Source organism: Apodemus sylvaticus, chromosome 11 (genome assembly GCF_947179515.1).
Source record: "Apodemus sylvaticus chromosome 11, mApoSyl1.1, whole genome shotgun sequence".
Taxonomy (NCBI): domain Eukaryota; kingdom Metazoa; phylum Chordata; class Mammalia; order Rodentia; family Muridae; genus Apodemus; species Apodemus sylvaticus.
In genome coordinates, this window is record NC_067482.1 from 31,441,343 (window position 1) to 31,463,711 (window position 22,369).

The window sequence follows — 22,369 nt, forward strand, 5'->3', positions numbered from 1 at the left end:
TATTCCAGTTTTCTAGGTTAATATCCACTTATTAGTGAGTGCATACCATGATTCACCTTTTGAGTCTGGGTTACCTCACTTAGTATGATATTCTCTAGCTCCATCCATTTGCCTAAGAATTTCATGAATTCATTGTTTCTAATGGCTGAATAGTACTCCATTGTGTAGATATACCACATTTTTTGCATCCACTCTTCTGTTGAGGGATACCTGGGTTCTTTCCAGCATCTGGCAATTACAAATAGGGCTGCTATGAACATAGTAGAACATGTATCCTTATTACATGGTGGGGAGTCTTCTGGGTATATGCCCAGGAGTGGTATAGCAGGATCTTCTGGAAGTAAGGTGCCCAGTTTTCGGAGGAACCGCCAGACTGATTTCCAGAGTGGTTGTACCAATTTGCAACCCCACCAGCAGTGGAGGAGTGTTCCTCTTTCTCCACACCCTCTCCAACACCTGCTGTCTCCTGAATTTTTAATCTTAGCCATTCTGACTGGTGTAAGATGAAATCTTAGGGTTGTTTTGATTTGCATTTCCCTAATGACTAATGAAGTTGAGCATTTTTTAAGATGCTTCTCCGCCATCCGAAGTTCTTCAGGTGAGAATTCTTTGTTTAACTCTGTACCCCATTTTTTAATAGGGTTGTTTGGTTTTCTGGAGTCTAGCTTCTTGAGTTCTTTATATATATTGGATATTAGCCCTCTATCTGATGTAGGATTGGTGAAGATCTTTTCCCAATTTGTTGGTTGCCGATTTGTCCTCTTGATGGTGTCCTTTGCCTTACAGAAACTTTGTAATTTTATGAGGTCCCATTTGTCAATTCTTGCTCTTAGAGCATACGCTATTGGTGTTCTGTTCAGAAACTTTCTCCCTGTACCGATGTCCTCAAGGGTCTTCCCCAGTTTTTTTTCTATTAGCTTCAGAGTGTCTGGCTTTATGTGGAGGTCCTTGATCCATTTGGATTTGAGCTTAGTACAAGGAGACAAGGATGGATCAATTCGCATTCTTCTGCATGCTGACCTCCAGTTGAACCAGCACCATTTGTTGAAAAGGCTATCTTTTTTCCATTGGATGTTTTCAGCCTCTTTGTCGAGGATCAAGTGGCCATAGGTGTGTGGGTTCATTTCTGGATCTTCAATCCTGTTCCATTGATCCTCCTGTCTGTCACTGTACCAATACCATGCAGTTTTTAACACTATTGCTCTGTAGTATTGCTTGAGGTCAGGGATACTGATTCCCCCAGATTTCCTTTTGTTGCTGAGAATAGTTTTAGCTATCCTGGGTTTTTTGTTGTTCCAGATGAATTTGATAATTGCTCTTTCTAGCTCTGTGAAGAATTGAGTTGGGATTTTGATGGGTATTGCATTGAATCTGTATAGTGCTTTAGGCAAAATGGCCATTTTAACTATATTGATTCTGCCGATCCATGAGCATGGGAGGTTTTCCCATTTTTTGAGGTCTTCTTCCATTTCCTTCTTCAGAGTCTTGAAGTTCTTGTCATACAGATCTTTCACATGTTTGGTAAGAGTCACCCCAAGATACTTTATACTGTTTGTGGCTATTGTGAAGGGGGTCATTTCCCTAATTTCTTTCTCAGCCTGCTTATCCTTTGAGTATAGGAAGGCCACTGATTTGCTTGAGTTGACTTTATAACCTGCCACTTTGCTGAAGTTGTTTATCAGCTGTAGGAGCTCTCTAGTGGAGTTCTTTGGGTCACTTAGGTAGACGATCATGTCGTCTGCAAATAATGATAGTTTGACTTCTTCCTTTCCAATTTGTATCCCTTTGACCTCCTTATGTTGTCGAATTGCCCGAGCTAGTACCTCAAGTACAATATTGAAAAGATAAGGAGAAAGGGGGCAGCCTTGTCTGGTCCCTGATTTCAGTGGGATTGCTTCAAGTTTCTCTCCATTTAGTTTGATGCTGGCTACCGGTTTGCTGTATATTGCTTTTACTATGTTTAGGTATGGGCCTTGAATTCCTGTTCTCTCCAAGACTTTAAGCATGAAGGGATGCTGAATTTTGTCAAATGCTTTTTCAGCATCCAATGAAATGACCATGTGGTTTTGTTCTTTGAGTTTGTTTATGTAGTGGATTGTATTGATGGATTTCCGTATATTGAACCAACCCTGCATTCCTGGGATAAAGCCTACTTGATCATGGTGGATGATCGTTTTGATGTGTTCTTGGATTCGGTTGGCAAGAATTTTATTGAGTATTTTTGCATCGATGTTCATAAGGGAAATTGGTCTGAAGTTCTCTTTCTTTGTTGGATCTTTGTGTGGCTTTGGTATCAGCGTAATTGTGGCTTCGTAGAAGGATTTGGGTAGTGTTCCTTCTGTTTCTATTTTGTGGAATAGTTTGAAGAGTATTGGTGTTAACTCTTCTTTGAAGGTCTGATAGAATTCTGCACTGAAGCCATCTGGTCCTGTGCTTTTTTTGGTTGGAAGACTTTCTATGACTCCTTCTATTTCTTTAGGCATTATGGGACTGTTTAGATGGTCTAGTTGGTCCTGATTTAATTTTGGTATTTGGTATCTGTCAAGGAAATTGTCCATTTCCTCCAGATTCTCCAGTTGTGTTGAGTATAGGCTCTTGTAGTAGGATCTGATGATTTTTTGGATTTCCTCAGTTTCCGTTGTTATATCTCCCTTTTCATTTCTAAGTTTGTTAATTTGGATACTTTCTCTGTGCCCTTTGGTCATTCTGGCTAAGGGTTTATCTATCTTGTTGATTTTCTCAAAGAACCAGCTCCTGGTATTGTTGATTTTTTGTATGGTTCTCTTTGTTTCTACTTGATTGATTTCGGCCCTGAGTTTGATGATTTCCTGCCTTCTACTCCTCCTGGGCGAAATAGCTTCTTTTTGTTCCAGGGCTTTCAGGTGTGTCATTAAGCTGGTAATGTATGCTCTCTCCATTTTCTTTTTGGAGGCACTCAGGGCTATGAGTTTTCCTCTTAGCACTGCTTTCATTGTGTCCCATAGATTTGGGTATGTTGTGTTTTCATTTTCATTGTGTTCTAAAAAGTCTTTAATTTCTTTCTTTATTTCTTCCTTGACCAAGGTATCATTGAGTAGAGTATTGTTCAGTTTCCACGTGTATGTGGGCTTTCTGTTGTTTCTGTTGCTATTGAAGACCACTTTTACTCCATAGTGATCGGATAGGAGGCATGGGATTAGTTCGATCTTCTTATATTTGTTGAGGTCTGTCTTGTGGCCAATTATATGGTCGATTTTGGAGAAGGTACCATGAGGTGCTGAGAAAAAGGTATATTCTTTTGTTTTAGGATAGAATGTTCTATATATATCTGTTAAATCTAATTGGTCCAAAGCTTCAATTAGTTTCATTGTGTCCCTGTTTAGTTTCTGTTTTCCTGATCGGTCCATTGAGGAAAGTGCAGTGTTGAAGTCACCCACAATTATTGTGTTAGGTGCAATGTGTGCTTTTAGTTTTAATAAAGTTTCTTTTACAAAAGAGGGTGCCCTTACATTTGGGGCATAGATGTTCAGGATTGTCAGTTCTTCTTTTTGTATTTTTCCTTTGACCAGCAAGAAGTGTCCCTCAGGGTCTCTTTTGATGACTTTGGGTTGAAAGTCAATTTTATCTGATATTAAAATGGCTACTCCAGCTTGTTTCCTGAGACCATTTGCTTGTAAAATTGTCTTCCAGCCTTTTACTCTAAGGTAGTGTTTGTCTTTGACCCTGAGGTGTGTTTCCTGTAAGCAGCAAAATGTAGGGTCCTGTTTACGTATCCATTCAGTTAGTCTGTGTCTTTTTATTGGGGCATTAAGTCCATTGATGTTAAGAGATATTAAGGAATAGTGATTGCTACTTCCTATCATTTTTGACGTTATTTTTTAAATTTGAATGCTTAACTTCTTTTGGGTTTGATGAAAGGTTACTATCTTGCTTTTTCCAGGGTGAAGTTTCCCTCCTTGTATTGGTGTTGTCCTCCTATTATCCTTTTTAGGGCCGGGTTTGTGGATAGATATTGGGTAAACTTGGTTTTGTCATGAAATATCTTAGTTTCTCCATCTATGGTGATTGAGAGTTTTGCTGGATATAGTAGTTTTGGTTGGCATTTGTGTTCTCTTAGAGTCTGCATGAGATCTGCCCAGGACCTTCTAGCCTTCATAGTCTCAGGTGAAAAGTCTGCTGTGATTCTGATAGGTCTTCCTTTATATGTTACTTGGCCTTTTTCTCTTACTGCCTTTAGTATTCTTTCTTTGTTTAGAACATTTGGTGTTTTGATTATTATGTGACGGGAAGTATTTCTGTTCTGGTCCAGTCTGTTTGGAGTTCTGTAGGCTTCTTGTATATTCATGGGCATCTCTCTCTTTAGGTTAGGGAAGTTTTCTTCCATAATTTTATTGAAGATATTTGCTGGCCCTTTAAGTTGTAAATCTTCACTCTCCTCTATGCCTATAATCCTTAGGTTTGGTCTTCTCATTGTGTCCTGGATTTCCTGGATATTTTGGGTTACAAGCTTTTTGCATTTTGCATTTTCTTTAACTGTTGAGTCCATGGTTTCTATGGAATCTTCAGCATCTGAGATTCTTTCTTCTATCTCTTGTATTCTGTTGTTGATATTTGTATCTCTGTCCCCTGATTTCTTCCCAAGGCTTTCTATCTCCAAAGTTGTCTCCCTTTGAGTTTTCTTAGTTGTTTCTACTTCTGATTTTAGATCCTGGATGGTTTTGCTTAGCTCCTTCACTTGCATGTTTGTGTTTTCCTGTAATTCTTTAAGAGATTTTTGTGTTTTCTCATTCATGAGCTCAGCCTGTTGACCAAAGTTCTCCTGTATTTCTTTAAGAGATTTTTGTGTTTCGTCTTTCATGACCTCAGCCTGTTGAGCAAAGTTCTCCTGTATTTCTTTAAGTGTTTTTTGCATTTCCTCCTTGTTGGCTTTTGTATTCTCCTGGATTTCTTTCAATGATTTTTGTGTTTCCCTTGCAAGGGCTTCTACCTTTTGATCCATTGTCTCCTGAATTTCTTTACGTATGACCTTCATGTGTTCCTGTACCAGCATCATGACCAGTGATTTTAAATCCAGATCTTGTTTTACTGGTGTGATGGGGTATCCAGGACATGTTGGTAGAGGAGAATTGGGTTCAGATGTTGCCATATTGCCTTGATTTCTGTTAGTGACGTTCCTGCGTTTGCCTTTTGCCATCTAGATCTCACTGGTGTTAGCTTATCTTGTCAGTGCTGGACTCACCAGTGCAAGCTGCCCCTTCCCAGTTGGCCTCTGGTGCACAGCTTACCTCCTGCACTGCTTGTAGACAGTGTGCTGCTGCCCAGGCTGTTCAGATCCCAAAGCAGGCACCCGAAGGCTCCCGCTGGGGCCCGCTGGATTCACTGGAGCACACTGACTTCTCCCAGCTGGCCGCCCGGAAGCCCAGCTAGCCACTTGCAGGACTTGGAGATGTAATGCTGCCGCCCAGACTGATCTGGATCCGGAAGAGGAGAGAGTAGAGCTAAGGCCTTCTGTCTGAGGCCTTGCCCCAGATTGTGTCTGTGGAGCAGATGGAGCCCGTGTGCACTCCCAGGGAGTGCCAACGGTGTATGCTACTGTGACCTCCCCTGAGTTCCGCTCACTCCGCTGGGCAGCCGATCTGCCAACCGGGCTATCGCACACAAGGTTAGCCTGGCCGCCCAGTCCCTGAGTCCAGGCAAAAGCCTGGGAGGCCAAGGTCCGAGCAAAGTTCCCCTAAGGCTTTGACTGTTAATTGGGTTTGCCAGGTGACTAGGATGGCGGGCGTGTGCGCCCGCGCTCCCTGAAAGCGCCGGGAGAGTCTGCTTTGCTAACAATCACCTGGGCGGGTTGACTCACAGATGGCCCACCAAGCCGCCCAGTTCTTGGGGTCAGTCCTGTGCCTTTTGGGGCCTGGACCCCCGCTTTGTTAGCCTTAGGCTATGCCTGTTACAGGTCTGCCCGCCTGAGCTCCCTGTCGTCCTGCAGGCAAAATGGCGGCGGCGCGCTCGCAGGCCTGGGCAAAAAACCTCCTGGTTGGGTTGGCACCCCGATGGCCCCCCGACCCGCCCAGGGCCTGGGTGCAGGCCAACGCCCGTCGGGCTCAGACCACCGCGGTGTTGGCCTCGGATTATGTTTGTGTACCTCAGTCTGTCCGATTCCTGGAGTACGGAACCAAGATGGATCCTCCTCTCCTGACTGGTGGGAGGCCGAGTTCTGAAGTGGCCTCCGTGCAGGAAAGGCGCCGCACAACTGCAGCTGCTTGCTGTCCGGCTGGTCAGCGAAGGTCAGTGGTCGTGGGCGCAGGGCCTAACTGGACCCTGTGACGCCTTGGTTCCACTGCTGATGGCCCTTCAGCTGGAGCAGCCACTGCTGCCGCTGCTGCCGCCGCCGCCGCCGCCGCCGCCGCCGCCGCCTCAAGAATTTCCATAACAACCTTTTCTAAGGCTTTACTAACTAACATTAAGGACTTGCTCTCCTGGATCTAGAATGTGAGAGATTAAAGCACAAAACATTTAAATGACATACTGATATACACTATATATAAGAAAGGAGTGAAATTTGCGCAATATGAGTATACTTTGAAAAATAGTTCTGACTAAGAAAGCAAAGTATATGATGGGCTGAGCAAGATATAGATCTGTGAGTATAGCAGAATGTCATTAGTAATAAAGTTACTGCTATGTTCCTTTAGCTGACTAGTAGTATTTGGTTTGTTTCAAGGTCCCTGTCATATATAGCCTCATATGGCCTATCTAGTCACCCAAATAACACTGGGTATGAGGTTCATCTCATAGAGTGGGCCATAACTCAAATCTGGTATATGTCGGGTGCTCTGGCAAATTTTGTGCCTCTCTTGAAACTGCATATCTTGCTGGAAGTATACCATTGTAGCCTGAAATAATTGTAGTTAGGTTGAAGTTTACGCCTCTTTTTGGTAGCATGCAGAGTGCCTTCTAGTAATGGGAATACTAGTCTGTTTGGGTGAAGGATCTAGGTTGGCCCCAGCTCTACTTCTCTGTGTTTAATAAGTTGTGCAGGTGATTAGAAATACACTCTGTGTGTAGACAGCCATCAATACAATCCACAGCAGTCAGTGTTGTTCATGGGCTTCCAGAGGGATATTGTAAACTTTCTCCTGCATCAAATAAAAGCAAATATAGAGAACTACACACTGGCAATATGTAAAAAGTGAAAGGCCTTGGAACACTCAGTCCTAAAAGGGACATCTCCATCAAATCCCTCTTTTGGGACTCAGGACATTGTCTGGAAGAGGAAGAGAAAAAGGGTGTGAGTTGACATAAAAAAAGCTAGTTTGTTTTTATTTTATTTTTTTTAGATATAACAAGGCTGGTGAAATTAAATACTCACAAAGATCATGGCAGTATGAAAAGGACCTAAATGTCTTAGCATCAGTGGAGGGATAGTGCTTAAGATATGAACACATGTCTCCATTCATAATCATAAGCTCTCTGCAATCGATGCCACTTGCAAATAAAAGTTAGCTTTCCCCAAGATAGCCTAACTTGGGGAAACAAATCACTTTTCATGGGCCTCATGCTGAGCAATAGATAGCCAACACAAAACAATAGAATTGTTGTAATAGAATGTCGAATGTTCTTTGTCTCATAATACTAAGCCAGGGATTTATTTTCTTTTCCCTTACCTAACAGATCATTTGCATATATATTATGACTTCCATTCTGGGTTTTTTAAGGGATGGCTTTGAACGTATGCAGTGTCTGTTTTTCTCCATCTCTATGTGTGTCCTGTACTTTTACTGTGGGTCTTTTTACTTATTTATTTATTTATTTATTTATTGTTTTTTGTCCTATGCCCACTGCTGTAGAGGTCATAGTACTTGGAAAAGTGAAGCTGATAAGCGAGGGAAACTAATGACTCATTCAATAACCAACTTTATTCAGAACATCAGATAATTTCTACTCTGAAGGCTGACAGGAATAACATGAGTAAATCATAGAGTCACCAGGGCAAGCCACACATGATGAGCAAACCACATGCAGCAAACACATGTTTTTTTTCAATACAGATTTATAATATAAACACCTAGTAGTTGCCTGTTGTAATGAAAAATCTGAAGTAAACTCTCAATTATCTGATACACCTAGAAGATCAAAAATGCATTATCCAAAAGCAATTCCCTGCTTTTGAAGAAACTGAGGCCACAAGATTATCCTTGTTTTCTTGGAGTTTTCTCACAAACACTCAGAATTATCATACAACTCTATTCTTCAGCCCTGTTCCAACAGTTGTTTTCTGGTTTGTTGGTTTTTTATTCATCTTATTTTGTTATATTTCATTTTATTATTATCTCCTAGATGCCTGTTTTTTTCCTAAGAAGAGAAAGAAACTGTATGAATCTGGATTGGAAGACAGGTGGGAAGAAGTTGGGAAATGAAAGGGCTTGGGAAACCATAACCAGTATATATTGTATAAAAATATCTAGTTTCAATAAAAAGGATCAAGATTACTAACACCACATAAAACAAAAAATTCAAAACTCTTTAAGTGTTGTTGACACACAAATCTCAAAGATGCTTGAAATATATGTACCTGATACAAAACTGATACACTGATAAAAAACTAAGCATGATCTCTGTTGACTGGATTTTTTATTAATCATTTTAGGTTTTTTATGTATGTTAGAGATTTACCTTATTTGTCTGTCTGTCTGTCTTTATGTATGTATGTATGTATGTATGTATGTATGTATGTATGTATGTGTTTAGTTGTGCTATTTGGTTCTCACAGAAGTAGCAAAAGGTTGGTAGATTACCTGAATTGTCGAGTGATTCTGAATTATTATTAAGGCACTGAGATCAAAACTGTGTCCTCTACTATAGCATCAAATGTTCTTTACTGCAGGGTCATATCTTTAATCCCCACACTGCATATTAATAATGAATGAACAATAAAGCTCATCAATATCAATATTTTTAAAACCATATTGAACAGGCTAGTTTTGTGTGTCAACTTGACACAGGCTGGAGTTATCACAGAGAAAGGAGCTTCAGTTGGGGAAGTGCCTCCATGGGATCCAGCTGTGGGGCATTTTCTCAATTAGTGATCAAGTGGTGAGGGCCCCTTGTGTGTGGTTCCACCTTTGGGCTGGTGCTCTTGGGTTTTATAAGAGAGCAGGCTGAGCAAGCCAGGGGAAGCAAGCCAGTAAGAAACATCCCTCCATGGCCTCTGTATCAGCTCCTGCTTCCTGACCTGTTGGTGAGTTCCAGTCCTAACTTCCTTTAGTGATGAAGTGCAATGTGGAAGTGTAAGCTCAATAAACCCTTTCCTCCCCAACTTGCTTCTTGGTCATGATGTTTGTGCAGGAATAGAAACCCTGACTAAGACACATATCTATCCTGATTTTAAATAGATCAACTATAACATGTTTCACAAACTCATCAGTTGGAGGCTGGAGAGAGAGCTCAGTGTTTGAAACTTTTCCTGCTATTCCAGTGGGCCTGAGTTCATATCCAGCATTCATATCAGGCAGTTCCCATCCTCTCTAACTCTAGTTTCAGGAGGAACCCAGTGCCTCACTTCTCCATTCAGAAATTCATTGCTAAAAAGGAAAAAAATAATATAGCATTAAATAAATATTAAACAACTTTTTTAAGATTTCAAAACAAAATGGTAAAGGCATATGTAAGGAGGCAGAATACCTTTGACTTACTGGTCCTGCCAGGCAGATAGTAGGGAACTGGTAGTGCAGAACTTGTCAGAGTAACCACCTAATGTCTGACTTAGCATGAGGTCTACTCTTCTAAAAGTAGCCTAGGCTCGACATAGCTTGAAAGCCAGCAACCAGAGACTGTATAGCCCCAAGACAACAAGAAAAAAACAAATGCTATCAGCAAAAAGATGAAATAACAAAGAAAGAAATAAAATGGTTTATCATGATATTCTGCCATACTCATAGATTGGTGCTTTGTTGAAAAATCTTCAGGGGCTTCCTCAGGCATCAGAAGGGAGATGCAAAATCCCAGAGCCAGACATAACCTGGAAAGTCTATTTGAGATTTCCATAGGTCAATCCCCTTGGAGACTGGGGACCTCTACAGAAGAGGGAGGAAAGACTGTAGTAGTCATAGGGGATGAGGAGACCAAAAGAACATGTCCTACAGCAGAATCAGCAAAGCAGGACTCATATGGGCTCACAGAATCTGAAACAGCAATCAAGGTGCCTTCATGGGTCTGGACCAGGTCACCTGCATATATATTATGGCAGTAAGCTTGGTTGTTTTTTGTTTTGTTTTGTTTTGTTTTGTTTTCTATAATGTGACTGCTAACAGTGGGAACAGGTATGTGACTATTTTCCTTGTTCCTCCTATTGAGCTACTTGTTCAACCTCTGTGTGAGGGCTTTTGACTCTTCTTATTGTGTTTTGTTTTGTTGTGTTTGAATGTTGTCTCTTTAAGGACTGCTCTTTTCTGAATGGAAGAGTAGATGGAGGAGCAGGGAGGGGAGAGACAGGATGGGAGGGAGAGAGAGAAAGGGAGAGGGAGAGGGAGAGGAGAAGATAGTGACAGAAATGTTCATAGCAGACTTATTTGAATTAGGAAAAAATTCTGGAATTAACAAAATTGAAAATCGGCTATAAATGTTCATTAAAAACATTTGATGTTTTTGTTGCTTTATCTAGCAACTGATAGAAACAGAAACAGAGCCCCCACAGTCAAACATTAGGCCAAGCTCAGGGAATTCCTCAGAAGAGGAGAAGAAAGTATTGTAGGAGCCCAAAGGGTGAAGGACTCAAGACAGTCTTCTACTGGTTGCTTCACATCAAGATGTAGAACTCTCAGCTCCTCCAGACTATTCCTATATGGATGTTGCAATGTTTCCTGTCTTAATGAACTGTATCTCCGAACCTGAAAGCTAGCGCCAATTAAATGTTGTCTTTTATACAAGGTACCTTGGGCATGGTGTCTCTTCACAGCAATGGAAACTCTAAAAAAGAGGTCTATACACACTTAAGTCAATACACTGCTAATTATAAGAGAAAATATAAGTAGTGATGTCAATGTCTTCTCAAGAAGACATTGTTATATAATATCTACTGTCCTGTATAAATTTTGAAGAAGTTAAATTTAACTAATTATTATAATAGGGTAGGATAAATGTACAAATATTTATCTCTACAATATTAGTAACAGTAATTTTAGCAAATATATATTAATAAATTGAAACAAGTTCATATGCATAAAAACATGCAAAAATCCTGTTTTTATGATCTGTTTTTCTCAATTGTTCATATCTTTGTTTTTATCTATTATTGAAAATTATCAGAAGTTGACTTTATATCTATTCGCCACCAAAACTCACAAACTAATCAGTAGTGATGATTTACACTATTGTCAAAAATATAAGATGAAGAAGTATACCTATAATTTTGTTTCTATTGCTTGCAAATATATTTCTGTATTTATGGTTCAGGGTCTGCTGATTACTTACAAGGTGTGTGACAGCAATCTTAAGAGATATAAATCCCAGATCTCTCGAGGGCAGAACCAAATCTACATTAACAGCAATCTTCAATCAGGCTATATTTTTTCCAATTTGCAAAATCAGTCTCAAATATGTCAGTATTCTTGCATTAGTGAGGCAAGTGCATGCATCAGGTAATAAACATAAAAATTTATTTTAAGAAAATTTTAGAAATTGTACAGTCAACTTGTTAAAATATACCAAAACTGCATAGTTTTTTTAAATAATTTTAGTAAGGGTATTTAATTTTTGTAGTGATCTTCTATAACCTATTATTGAACTATTCCATTTAAACATGTTATTTGCATCTCTAACCTGTCTTTTTCCATGTGCATTTTTGCTATAAATTTATTCGCTCCCATAATCAGAGATTGTATTTAAATTATTATCATCATTCTGCATTATAGTTTGGATATGTAAGAGGCAAAGCACTTGTCACACTTCTAAACTCAAATCATTCCTAGTTTTTCTCAATAACGAAATTTTTGCTTACTTTTATTCTTATTTAAGTGTAGTCTTAGTCAGGGTTTCCATTCCTGCACAAACATGACCAAGAAGCAATTTGGGGAGGAAAGGGTATATTCAGCTTAGACTTCCATGCTGCTGTTCATCACCAAAGGAGGTCAGGACTGGAATTCAAGCAGGTCAGGAAGCAGAAGCTGATGCAGAAGCCATGGGGGGATGTTTTTTTCTGGCTTGCTTCCCCTGGCTTGCTCAGCCTGCTCTCTTATAGAACCCAAGACTACCAGCCCAGGGAAGGCACCACCCAGAATGGGCCCTCCCTCCTGATTACTAATTGAGAAAATGCCCACAGCTGGATCTCATGGAGGCACTTCTCCAACAGAAGCTCCGTTCTCTGTGATAATTCCAGCCAGTACAAGTATCTTTGTGTGAGATTATGCTCATGTGTGCATATGCCACCAGCACAGAAAGTGTTAAAAATCCAGGATCTGGAGCTAAAAGTGATTCTGATTTGTCTACACGGATCTTCCAACAGAGCAGAAAAGCCTCTTAGCTACAGAGCAATCATACCAGCCCCTCCTAAATTGTTTTGCACAATCATTGGCTTCTTTAATAACTTCAACATTTGCAATCTATGTATTCAATCATTATAGAAATCAAAGTCAATGTGTAACCAAAGTCAAAGTCAAAGTTTGCAAGGAAAGGTCTTTTAGTTGAAATAAATTGTTTCAACTAAAATAAATTTGTTTGTTGCCATCTTAAACTTCATTGCTGAAGAAGCAATAATGAATTTTCATTTTGTGTTTTAATCCTAGTTAATATAAGCAAATAATAAATTAGTATAAGAAAATATTACATGAAAAAGTATATGTATAAATAGTAATTTTTATTGGTAGTGTCTATTGTCTGTGCAGAGATGACAAAGTACCTGAAACTAGGTAATTTATGTAGAACAAAAGTTGTTGCCTTGAAGCTCAGGTTAGTCCTAGTTAAAAATATAAACTAATTAACAACAACAATATAAATTCTAATCTGGCAAGTTTGAAGTCTCAGGAAGGCTTTTATTCTTCTGGTAGCTTAAGTCTCTGCAGATAATAGGATGGACAGAAGAAAATGGGAGCAATGTTCTGTAGTCACATGACAGAGAAGCAATGGTGAGTAAATGACCTACAGTAGTCTCTTTCATTCATTCTACCAGGACACAATCAGTTCATGAGTTATTTGACTTCATGACTTAATAATATCATCACAGATTTAATCATTGATGTCCAAAAGAAACTGATATTTAGGGGATATACTAATATTAGCTCTATATACCTAACCTTAAAAATTTATCTTCTTCTCACATGTAAGATAGGTTGCATCCATTGCAGCACGTGCAAAAGTCTTCATTCATGCCATCATCTACTAGAATTTCTGCATCAGAGATGCATGCAATTGAGAAAGAGTTCACTATATTTGTTTCCAGCTATTCACCTGTGACATTAAACACATTATGTCTTACTAAAACATAAGTTGCAGGTCAGGAGTAGAAGAGCACACCTATCTGAAAAATTAGAATAAACAAGAAAAAGACTTGAGAATTCTAGAAAACATCTCAAACCTAGCATGTTTAACACTAAAGCATCTTGAATAAGAGTAGTCTTTGACTTCATGGCTTTCTTAACACATAGTCTTCTTAACAAACATATTGGGTCTTCAAGATTCAGGAGATTCTGGAGCATACATAGTACTGTTTGGAGTTCCCCACCCTCCATGTCTTGCCACGTGTCACCATTAGTAACTCTACATAGTCGGATTTACACCTTGATAGTTATAGAGTTTGTGGGGAGCACCGTCCTCAAATTACTCCCGCGTACTGCCCCATGGTTCATGGTTTTTGAAGTCTGTTCCCAGTGGTCCTACTGAATATTTCTCTCAGGGTTGGCCTATCTGTAAGTCAGTTCTCTGTTGGTCATTCTGAGGGGTTTTTTCTTCTGAAATCCAGGCACTTGTATGCATATATTCATGGCACATATGCTCCATAACACAGGCACCATGGTTTGAGAAGGGGAGAGGGTTGGGAATGTTTGCTACCTACACCCAAGTGGTCACATCTACATGGAAAATGAGAGTGAGAGAAGAATACAATAGAAAGGTCTTGTTTTGTTTTCAACTAGGCCTAATAGTCTACATATGATGCTTACTGACTATAGACTGTATTTTATTTGTTACACAATTATACTTAGAATTGTTTCATATATTCCACTTAAAATATAAGGGAAGGAGGAGAAAAAGGAGAAAGCATGACAGAAACAAAAGCTCTATGTCCCTTTTAGAATTAAAATGAATATGGTAGACCTTGTTTTCATACAGTTTCATTTTCTTGCATGATTTGAAAGTAATTTAACTCAAAGCTAAGCTGGAAAAGGAAAAGAAACTACATGTGTAGTAGGCTGGTAAGTCATTTGTAGAGAACTATAAATGGCAAAGATCTGAGAAGGAAATTATATAACTTCATATTAAACTCCATAAATGGCATGTTTCAGGAAACTTAGACAAAGGCTTTTTCTATTTGTTGAATTTCAGGGAAGATATTTTAAAAAATATGAAAGCTTTGTTAAGTTGAAATTAGCATTGATTCTAGGTTATTGAAGTTAATTTTTATGCATGTGGCTTTTAGCAGGAAATTTAAATTCCAATTTTCATTATAAATCAAAATGGTAACAGCCCAATAATGGACTTGATGCATTTAAAATCGTTAAAATAAGTCTTATACATTGCAAATCTTATGCAATGATATTTGTTTAAACACAGTCCTTACGTAATACAGAATTGTATCATGAAAACAAAGTGTAGGGATAAAAGATAAAACAAATCCATTATTATTATCTGGTTAAAAAAAATCAAATAGTGTACAAGTCCTACGGTATAAAAATATCATTTAAAACATTTTTTCTCTTAAAGCAGAGTTATACTAAGTCAACATACACAGATTGTTTGTGTGTGTGTGTGTGTGTGTGTGTGTGTGTGTGTGTGTGTGTGTGTGACAAGTTCCAGAATGGGACATAAGAACTTCTGGGGTTGTAGATACAGTTAACAGTTATCTCTCTGGTAGATACCAAACTCAGGGAATATTGAAAACACACGATTGTTCTTAAATGCTGTGTCATCTCTCTAGTCAACTATGTTGTTTTCATTTGAGTACACACACAGTATATATTTACCTATTTATTCCTGAACATAGCTGCATCTGTGTTTTATACCAAAATTAAGTATATGGATGAATAGCATAACGAGGGACGGAAGTTTTATGTTGACATGTTTTTCCACAGGGATGTTATTTTCTTAGTTGCTAGGAGCACTGTTAAGAAAACAGCCAGATTCAGGCTAGGAGCACTGTTAAGAAAACAGCCAGATTCAGTCTTCTTGTGTGACTTCCTGGGATGCAAGAGGGTAATTTTCCCAAGCCCAGAGCCCTTATTACCAAAACCTGTGGCTGAAGGACGGGACTGTGTTTTTTCTCTTGCCTCACAAGGGCCCATGGAGGCAGAATTGTCTCTTGTGTTGATTGAGCATTTTCACAAGTTATTAAATCCATTCCAGTTTCCTGTTGCACGAATTCTACTGCCTCCCTTTACTTCAGAGAAGTTACACAAAGAAGTTATCACTATATAATATCTGCAAGTTCATCTGTATTGTAAATTGTGACTCTTAAGAAATCCAAACTGACATGATATGGTACATAAGATAGTCTTTTACACAGTGGATGTGCAAGAAGCAAAATAAAGAGATGCCTGGATCCCCAAACCAAAAGCCACTAAATAGATCAAGCATATGAAATATGAAATGGGCTGCATTTAGATATATTGCACTTCTGGCATGAAGGGAACAAGTTAAGGGAATTGCTCTTGTCAATGGTAAGCATGCAAAATATCATAGCAGAAGGAGAGGCTTAAAATTAATTAGTTCGTAAGAGAAGAAAATGAGTTATAAGAACACTGAAACAATGGCTCACCGTCTCCTGGAGTTTAGAATAATTATAAAGTCAAAATGTTACACAAAATAAACAATGGGTTAGTTATCTCCAATGGAGTCTCACTAACAATATTAACCACACTTAAAGGGCTCCTAGTTCTGCACTAAATAGCCCACACAGAAGAAACAGTTTATTTTTGTAAACCTTCTGTCTCACATTGCTTTACTTAGGGCCCCCCTTTTTTTGTGCCTTGCAATCTTTTGCTAATATGTTAGGTCTTCTGAATTTGTGTTTTTATGGCTGTTTGCATGTGGGTTTATTTGCCTTGATTTGATTGCCTCTTTAGTTTTTGTCATTGCTGTTGTTTGTTTTGTGGCTTGTGTTTGCCTGTTGCAGTCTAAAGAGAGATAGACACAGGGTATGGAGTTGAGTCGGTGTGGATCTGGAAGGAGCTGGGGAAGGGGAAAGCATGATCAAAATATAGTGTGTGTGTGTGTGTGTGTGTGTGTGTGTGTGTGTGTGTGTATCAAATATTTCCCAGGAGATGAATAACACTGCACCCTGTAGAAAAAGATCAAGGAGAAGGCAGACAACATAAATCTATATGTTTGACTCACAGTGAATATTGTCTTTCTGAAGTAATAGGACTGAAATAGCTTGTGTGCTCTGCATGGACGCTACAAATTCACAATGACTTAAAGGCAATGGCTGTCTGCATTTACAATCTCAATTGTCAGCTTACAGGTGGGAAGCAACAGATTTTGCATTACCTTTTTGGGACACAAATGAGAACCAGTTTTCATTATTATGGTCATTTGTGTAGCTATTATTTAAACAAACAGCTACTTTTTCTAATTTTATTCAACTTAGGGGTTTGAGTAGACTCAAATGTTAAACAAGATTCAATATGGTTTCTGTTAAGTAAATAGATAAATGAATTAATCTTTGAAGTAAGTTTGAAGACTAATTTAGTCATTACCATATGCTTTTTAAGCCTTACTCATTAGCATACAATGTTTGAAACCTCATATTTCTTAAAATATAGTGGTAAAAATGATAGCAGCTTACTTGAGATAAGTACTTTAGGCTGAAGACTAAAAAAGATAATATGCACAAAAAGGCTCTGCTTAGGTCAAGGTAAAATTTTGTTTAATTCTTCCTCCTTATATTTATATTCTTGGGATGTTTATTTTTCTACCTTGAAATTGTCAGATAAAATAAATTTGACCTAATCGAAAGTAGATAAAATGGTTTATGATTGTCTAGTGGCTTGAAACCTGTTCTTTAGATGAAGATAGGCATGAAAGAAAATGTTACATGTACTTAATGACTTATCAAAATGGTTGATGAACACAGGGTGCATTGTTACATTAATGAGGATTTATTTCTTAAAAGTTTTACACAATTATGATTATAAAAAACTTTACTGCAGACCCTATAAGCACAAATATTTAAATCTTCAATATCCATAACAATGATAAACATGCAAATAAAAACATTTTGAGATTATATCTCAATTCAGTGCTTATCAAAAAAAACCCAAACAAACAAATTATAACAAATATTGTAGAGGTTGTGAGGAAGTAATTTGGTATTTTGAACAAAGCCTTCTTCAGCAATATGTCCCCACAACTTCACATGAGTAATTACAATTGAGTCTACAAACAATATGAAAAGTATGTAAGTATAATTGGCTAAAACAAGGTAAAGAAATCAAGTTATCCACATAGAAAATTCTAATTCAAGAAATATTCCCGTGTGCCCATTTATATTACTAAAAACTAAGCCATTTATCAAATTTATATTCCATAAGATGTATTGAAGCTAAAATGAGACCAATAAAATAAAGCCAGCTATAACATACTGTTTGTGCTTCATTGTCTCAATAATTGTATATATGCTTCTGAATAATAAATAAAATCTAAATAATAAAGTATGACATTCATTAATAGTTATTATGTGGGGAGTTCTACATATATGCCAATTTGACATTATAATGTGTGAGATTACTTGAAGTAAAGATTCCTCTGTGACCTGCACAATTCAAAGCAATGATATTTTTAAATCCACCACAGCTCACAATTTTCTTATTTGTTTGTTAAAACAGAAGAATCTTAACTTTACTCCAAGCGTTATAGAAGATATAGTTTTAATTCCCAACTTGATATTTTTAACAAGTTGCCAAGGAAGGATATGGTGATACTTGTCCACAGACACAGTTTATGAAGCACTTGTTTAAAAATGAATCAATATACATCCTACCTACTGGTTCCATCAGTTTCAAGAAGTATTTAACAAACTGGGAATACCAGATTCTATCTCAGAATTCATGTATCTTCATATCCAGAATGCTGTCAGATGAAATTGTTTTAACAAGAATTCTAGATAACTCTGATGCACCATGGCATTTTGATCTGCATTCTCTTTTATTCTTCTTTTGTACTTCCATGTCCCAACACAAGTCTATGTAATGTTTAAGGTTCTCTCCTATACGATTCTTCTTACATGCTTGACATTTTATTCCTTCTTCAAACTCAAATCAATTATCTGGTTTTTGTACCATTTCATTCCCTTGCTAGGGAGTTTAATTACTACATTTCTTTTCGCAACAGGCATTATTTTACATCTTTGCTACCAACACAAAATGAAGTTACAGAAAAAAAAGATGAGGAAAATATTTTCATTTTCAACATCAGATTTAGGACATAAGCCCTCAGGAATAAATTGTTTCAGGCCCAAAATTTGGAAGGACACAAACTTGCAAATCCTACAAACTGGACTATATTTTTGCAAAGCAGAACATTTTGCTTTCTGTATTTAGAATAATTGGACTACAGACACACTTCTGTTGTTGAATGAACACTTGAGAATTTTTGTGTGAGTGAAAGTTGTTTTCTGCAAGTATCTTCTAATGGATTTATATATGCAACAGACACGCTCGTGTATCTCTTTGACCTTTCCAGAACTTCTAGATAATTTTTAAAGCATTGAATGGTCTATTTAAAGAGTAGCTGGATCTTCATTTGCCAGTTTTTCTCATTTGTTTAATTGTAGCATCTGTTGCCTCAGAAAACATCTGTTTTCTATTAACTCTTTGGAAAGACTCTTTGAAGGGTCATAAGGATCAGAGCTGACATAGACCTAGAGATATAGCTTGAAAGACTTCTTTATTGGGTTCTGGTGTGGTGTGTTTCCAAAGATGTTTTAGTTATTATGGAATATCTATAGCTCAGAAAAGCCTATAAGGATTTAAACCACAGTGCAGTTATGAATAGAAAGCAGTAGATATATTTATATAATATCCTGCTCTTTCATATTAATTTCATTTCTTACCTAATTACAGGGACTCAGATATTTCATAATACTTCTATTGTTTTTTTTTACCCTCTTCATTTTTATTTGGTATGAACAACAAAAGGCATCAGGGGATCACAGGAAGTATAGAAGGTAATTCTTGATCATAAGGTGACACACCCAACCATTTCATATTAGAAGAAGGTCACCAGGGACACATATTGGTGTTGTGAATCTTCTCTTTATGGCTTATGACTACTGTCTATGCATTTTTTCAAATAAATTTTGACTAGAGGAGACATGAAAAATATACATTAAATATATCTGACATTCAAAAGAGAACCTTTGTGCTAGGTCTAGGCTGGCATATTTAATATCCTCACCCTCGTTATAATATGTTAGCATGGAAATGACAACTGTCCTTTCTGATAAATTGGCACTAAGATCTACACTTGCATTTAATTGAGTAATTATAGGCCATCCCCAGCAGTCAGCCTGTTGAGAGACATTTTTGTGAGTGTTTCTGAACCAAATTTGGAGGTCAGCATCCTTCAGAATTTAACCCATAAATACTAAAAGGAAAAGCAAGAAGTATTGTTACTGACAAGTGTTCTTATTTTGAAATAGATCTTAACAGTGAGATGCCCTAGGTCTCTTTTGAGTTCCCTGTGGCATTGCGGCACACAAAAAAATATATCAAGGATAGATATGAATCAATGGAAAAGTGAAAGTGAGGGGATCTCAATGAATTATTTCATCTAAAACTTCATTACCCCACTCAGACCCAGGTGAGTAGATTTAAAATATTTACAGTATTCTAAATGGGTTATGGATGTCAAACAGCACATGAAGTCTTTCAGCACAAACAGGGATGCAGCATAAATGAGTCAATTGAAAGCAGGGAGAAATTCCAAACTGGAAATGTGTGGGTTTAAAGGAATGCATCAACATTTACTGTTCATTGCTGTGGTAGGCTAGACATCAGTGGTGGGTACAGCTAGCTCCTTTTATTTGAGATAATGTACAGCTGTACACCACAGCACAGTCATTTGATAAGTGGAAGATCCGTAAAATGCTATACCCCTGAGAATATTTGGCCGAGTGACATTGTAAGCCTAAATATGCGTTTGCCCACCATGGTGTCTAATAAAGACACTAATCATTAATGATACAATTCTCAGAAAAAGTTCCTATTGTTTAAGCAGTGCATGGCTATATTATAAAATATTTTAAAACTATAAATAATTACTGAAGTAATTACCTAATTTAAATGATTTACTGGAAAATATTAACATTTATTTCAGTAGAAGAAGGTTCTCACAAATAAGCATACAATGTATGATTTCTGTACATGATTAAGATAGGAGAACAGAGTGGTTAATTGGAATGTGGGAATATTTTATTTTTTAGAGGCTAAAAACTGTTCTTTTTGTACCCTTTCTACTCTAATAACTTTGATATTGGTTGAATGGACATCCCAGATCTTTTTGCTATTTATTAGTGTATATGCTTCTCTTCAATGCCATTAGCATTAAGTTTGTTCTTGTCATAGAAATATTTTATTCTTTCTACTACCTCCATGTATCTCACAGGTAAATCCTAAAATGACTCTATATACTGCTTATTGTCTAGTCTTTTCTACCATGTCACCTGTAGTTTTTCAATATCATCTTCTGCTAACTCTCACTGGTAGCTTTCTGCTGATCCAACCTCTTTACATTTTCGGTACAAAAGAAACCAGGAGCTTTCCCAAAACAGATAGTACTTGTTCTTTTAAATAGTTCTCCGTTAATAAAAAAAAATGGTTTTTTTGTGTTCATTTTCAGGAACAGAGGTTTTATGAAAGAGAAAATGAGGGCATTACCTAGCGGCAAGCCTACCTAGCTGACTGTTCTAATAAGAAAGCATGGCACACCATGCTCCAGAATCTTCCCAGAAGTCACAACACTAAATTCTGAAGTAACTGATTAATTGTCCTTCTGGTGAGTCTGCACTGTTCTTGTCTACTTTAACGTGCTTCTTCTACATAGAGACCTTGGGAGTATGACTGCTTACTATCTAATCCAAGACAATGTGCTAACCAATCACAGTTGATGGGATTCTACTATATGCGTGGTAGCTCATGTGCAGGAAGGCAGACATTGTTCCCTAAAACTTTCCCAGAATACTTTACATCCACAGTCTTTGCCTTCAGGCTTCACTCTGCTGTTTTCCAGGAGACACCCTGGAAATGACAACAAATTTAGACTTTGTGCTAATGACATGAGAGATTCAATTATTCACATTGGGCTCTTGAGACAATTTCTCAGTGTGCTTCAGTAAGATGCCTCATGACAGGATCATAGATCATTTTAGTATGAGAACTGGCCAGAGGAAATGAGTATGTAATTAGAGGTGCAAAGCTCTGAGCCAGATTATATCATTTCAACCTCTGAAGATGGGGATAAGTTGGAAATTGAGCTCACGTCCATGCCCAGTGATGCAAGCCAGTCATATCTATGCAATGATAACCCAGTAACTGTACACATCAGAGGCCAATGGAGCTTTTGTGATAAAGGATGCATTGGTGTACAAGGAATGTGATGCCACTCAGCCCTTCCTAATCCATGATGGAGGAAAACGAGGAAGTTCTGCCTGCGCATTCACTAATGACTTTCATTCAGCTGTGCCATCTTTGAAAGAGTTCCTGGTCTGTATTTCAGTAACAAATCTTAACATATGCCAGTTTCCTGAATGATGAGTTGATGGTATGAGCTAAGGAGCCTAGGAGAGAGGAAAAAACTTGAAATATGTTGCAATTTGTAACAAAGGGAAACAGGAAGAATAACCCCAGAGTTCTAGGTTGTGTGTGAAAAGAAAAGGCATCTTATGGAGAGCTGCACTTAACATGCAAATCAGCACAAAATCTAGAGAACAGCAACAGTCGAGCATTGAAAATGGACTGAACAATTTTCGTTTAACTTGTATAGAGTCCATACAGCTATCCTGTGTTTTGCTGTCAAATCAAGACTATTTTCAATAGCATCTACCAAAACAAACAGATATCAACCATCAGAAACAAAATGTCAGTGTCAGTGTGAAGTACAAACCAGGAATGTATCTCCATATGCTAAACACTTTGGTCACTAATAGTTATTCATAAGGAGCAACTCCACTCCTTCCAATCCTATTTCTTAT

At 37.8% G+C, this 22,369-nt stretch overlaps 1 pseudogene; it reads right to left on the bottom strand.

Moving 5' to 3' along the window:
- The window catches only part of LOC127696736 (GDP-Man:Man(3)GlcNAc(2)-PP-Dol alpha-1,2-mannosyltransferase-like), a 29,770-nt pseudogene extending 17,957 nt beyond the window's left edge, over positions 1-11,813 (bottom strand).
- Positions 11,814-22,369: the final 10,556 nt, after the last annotated feature.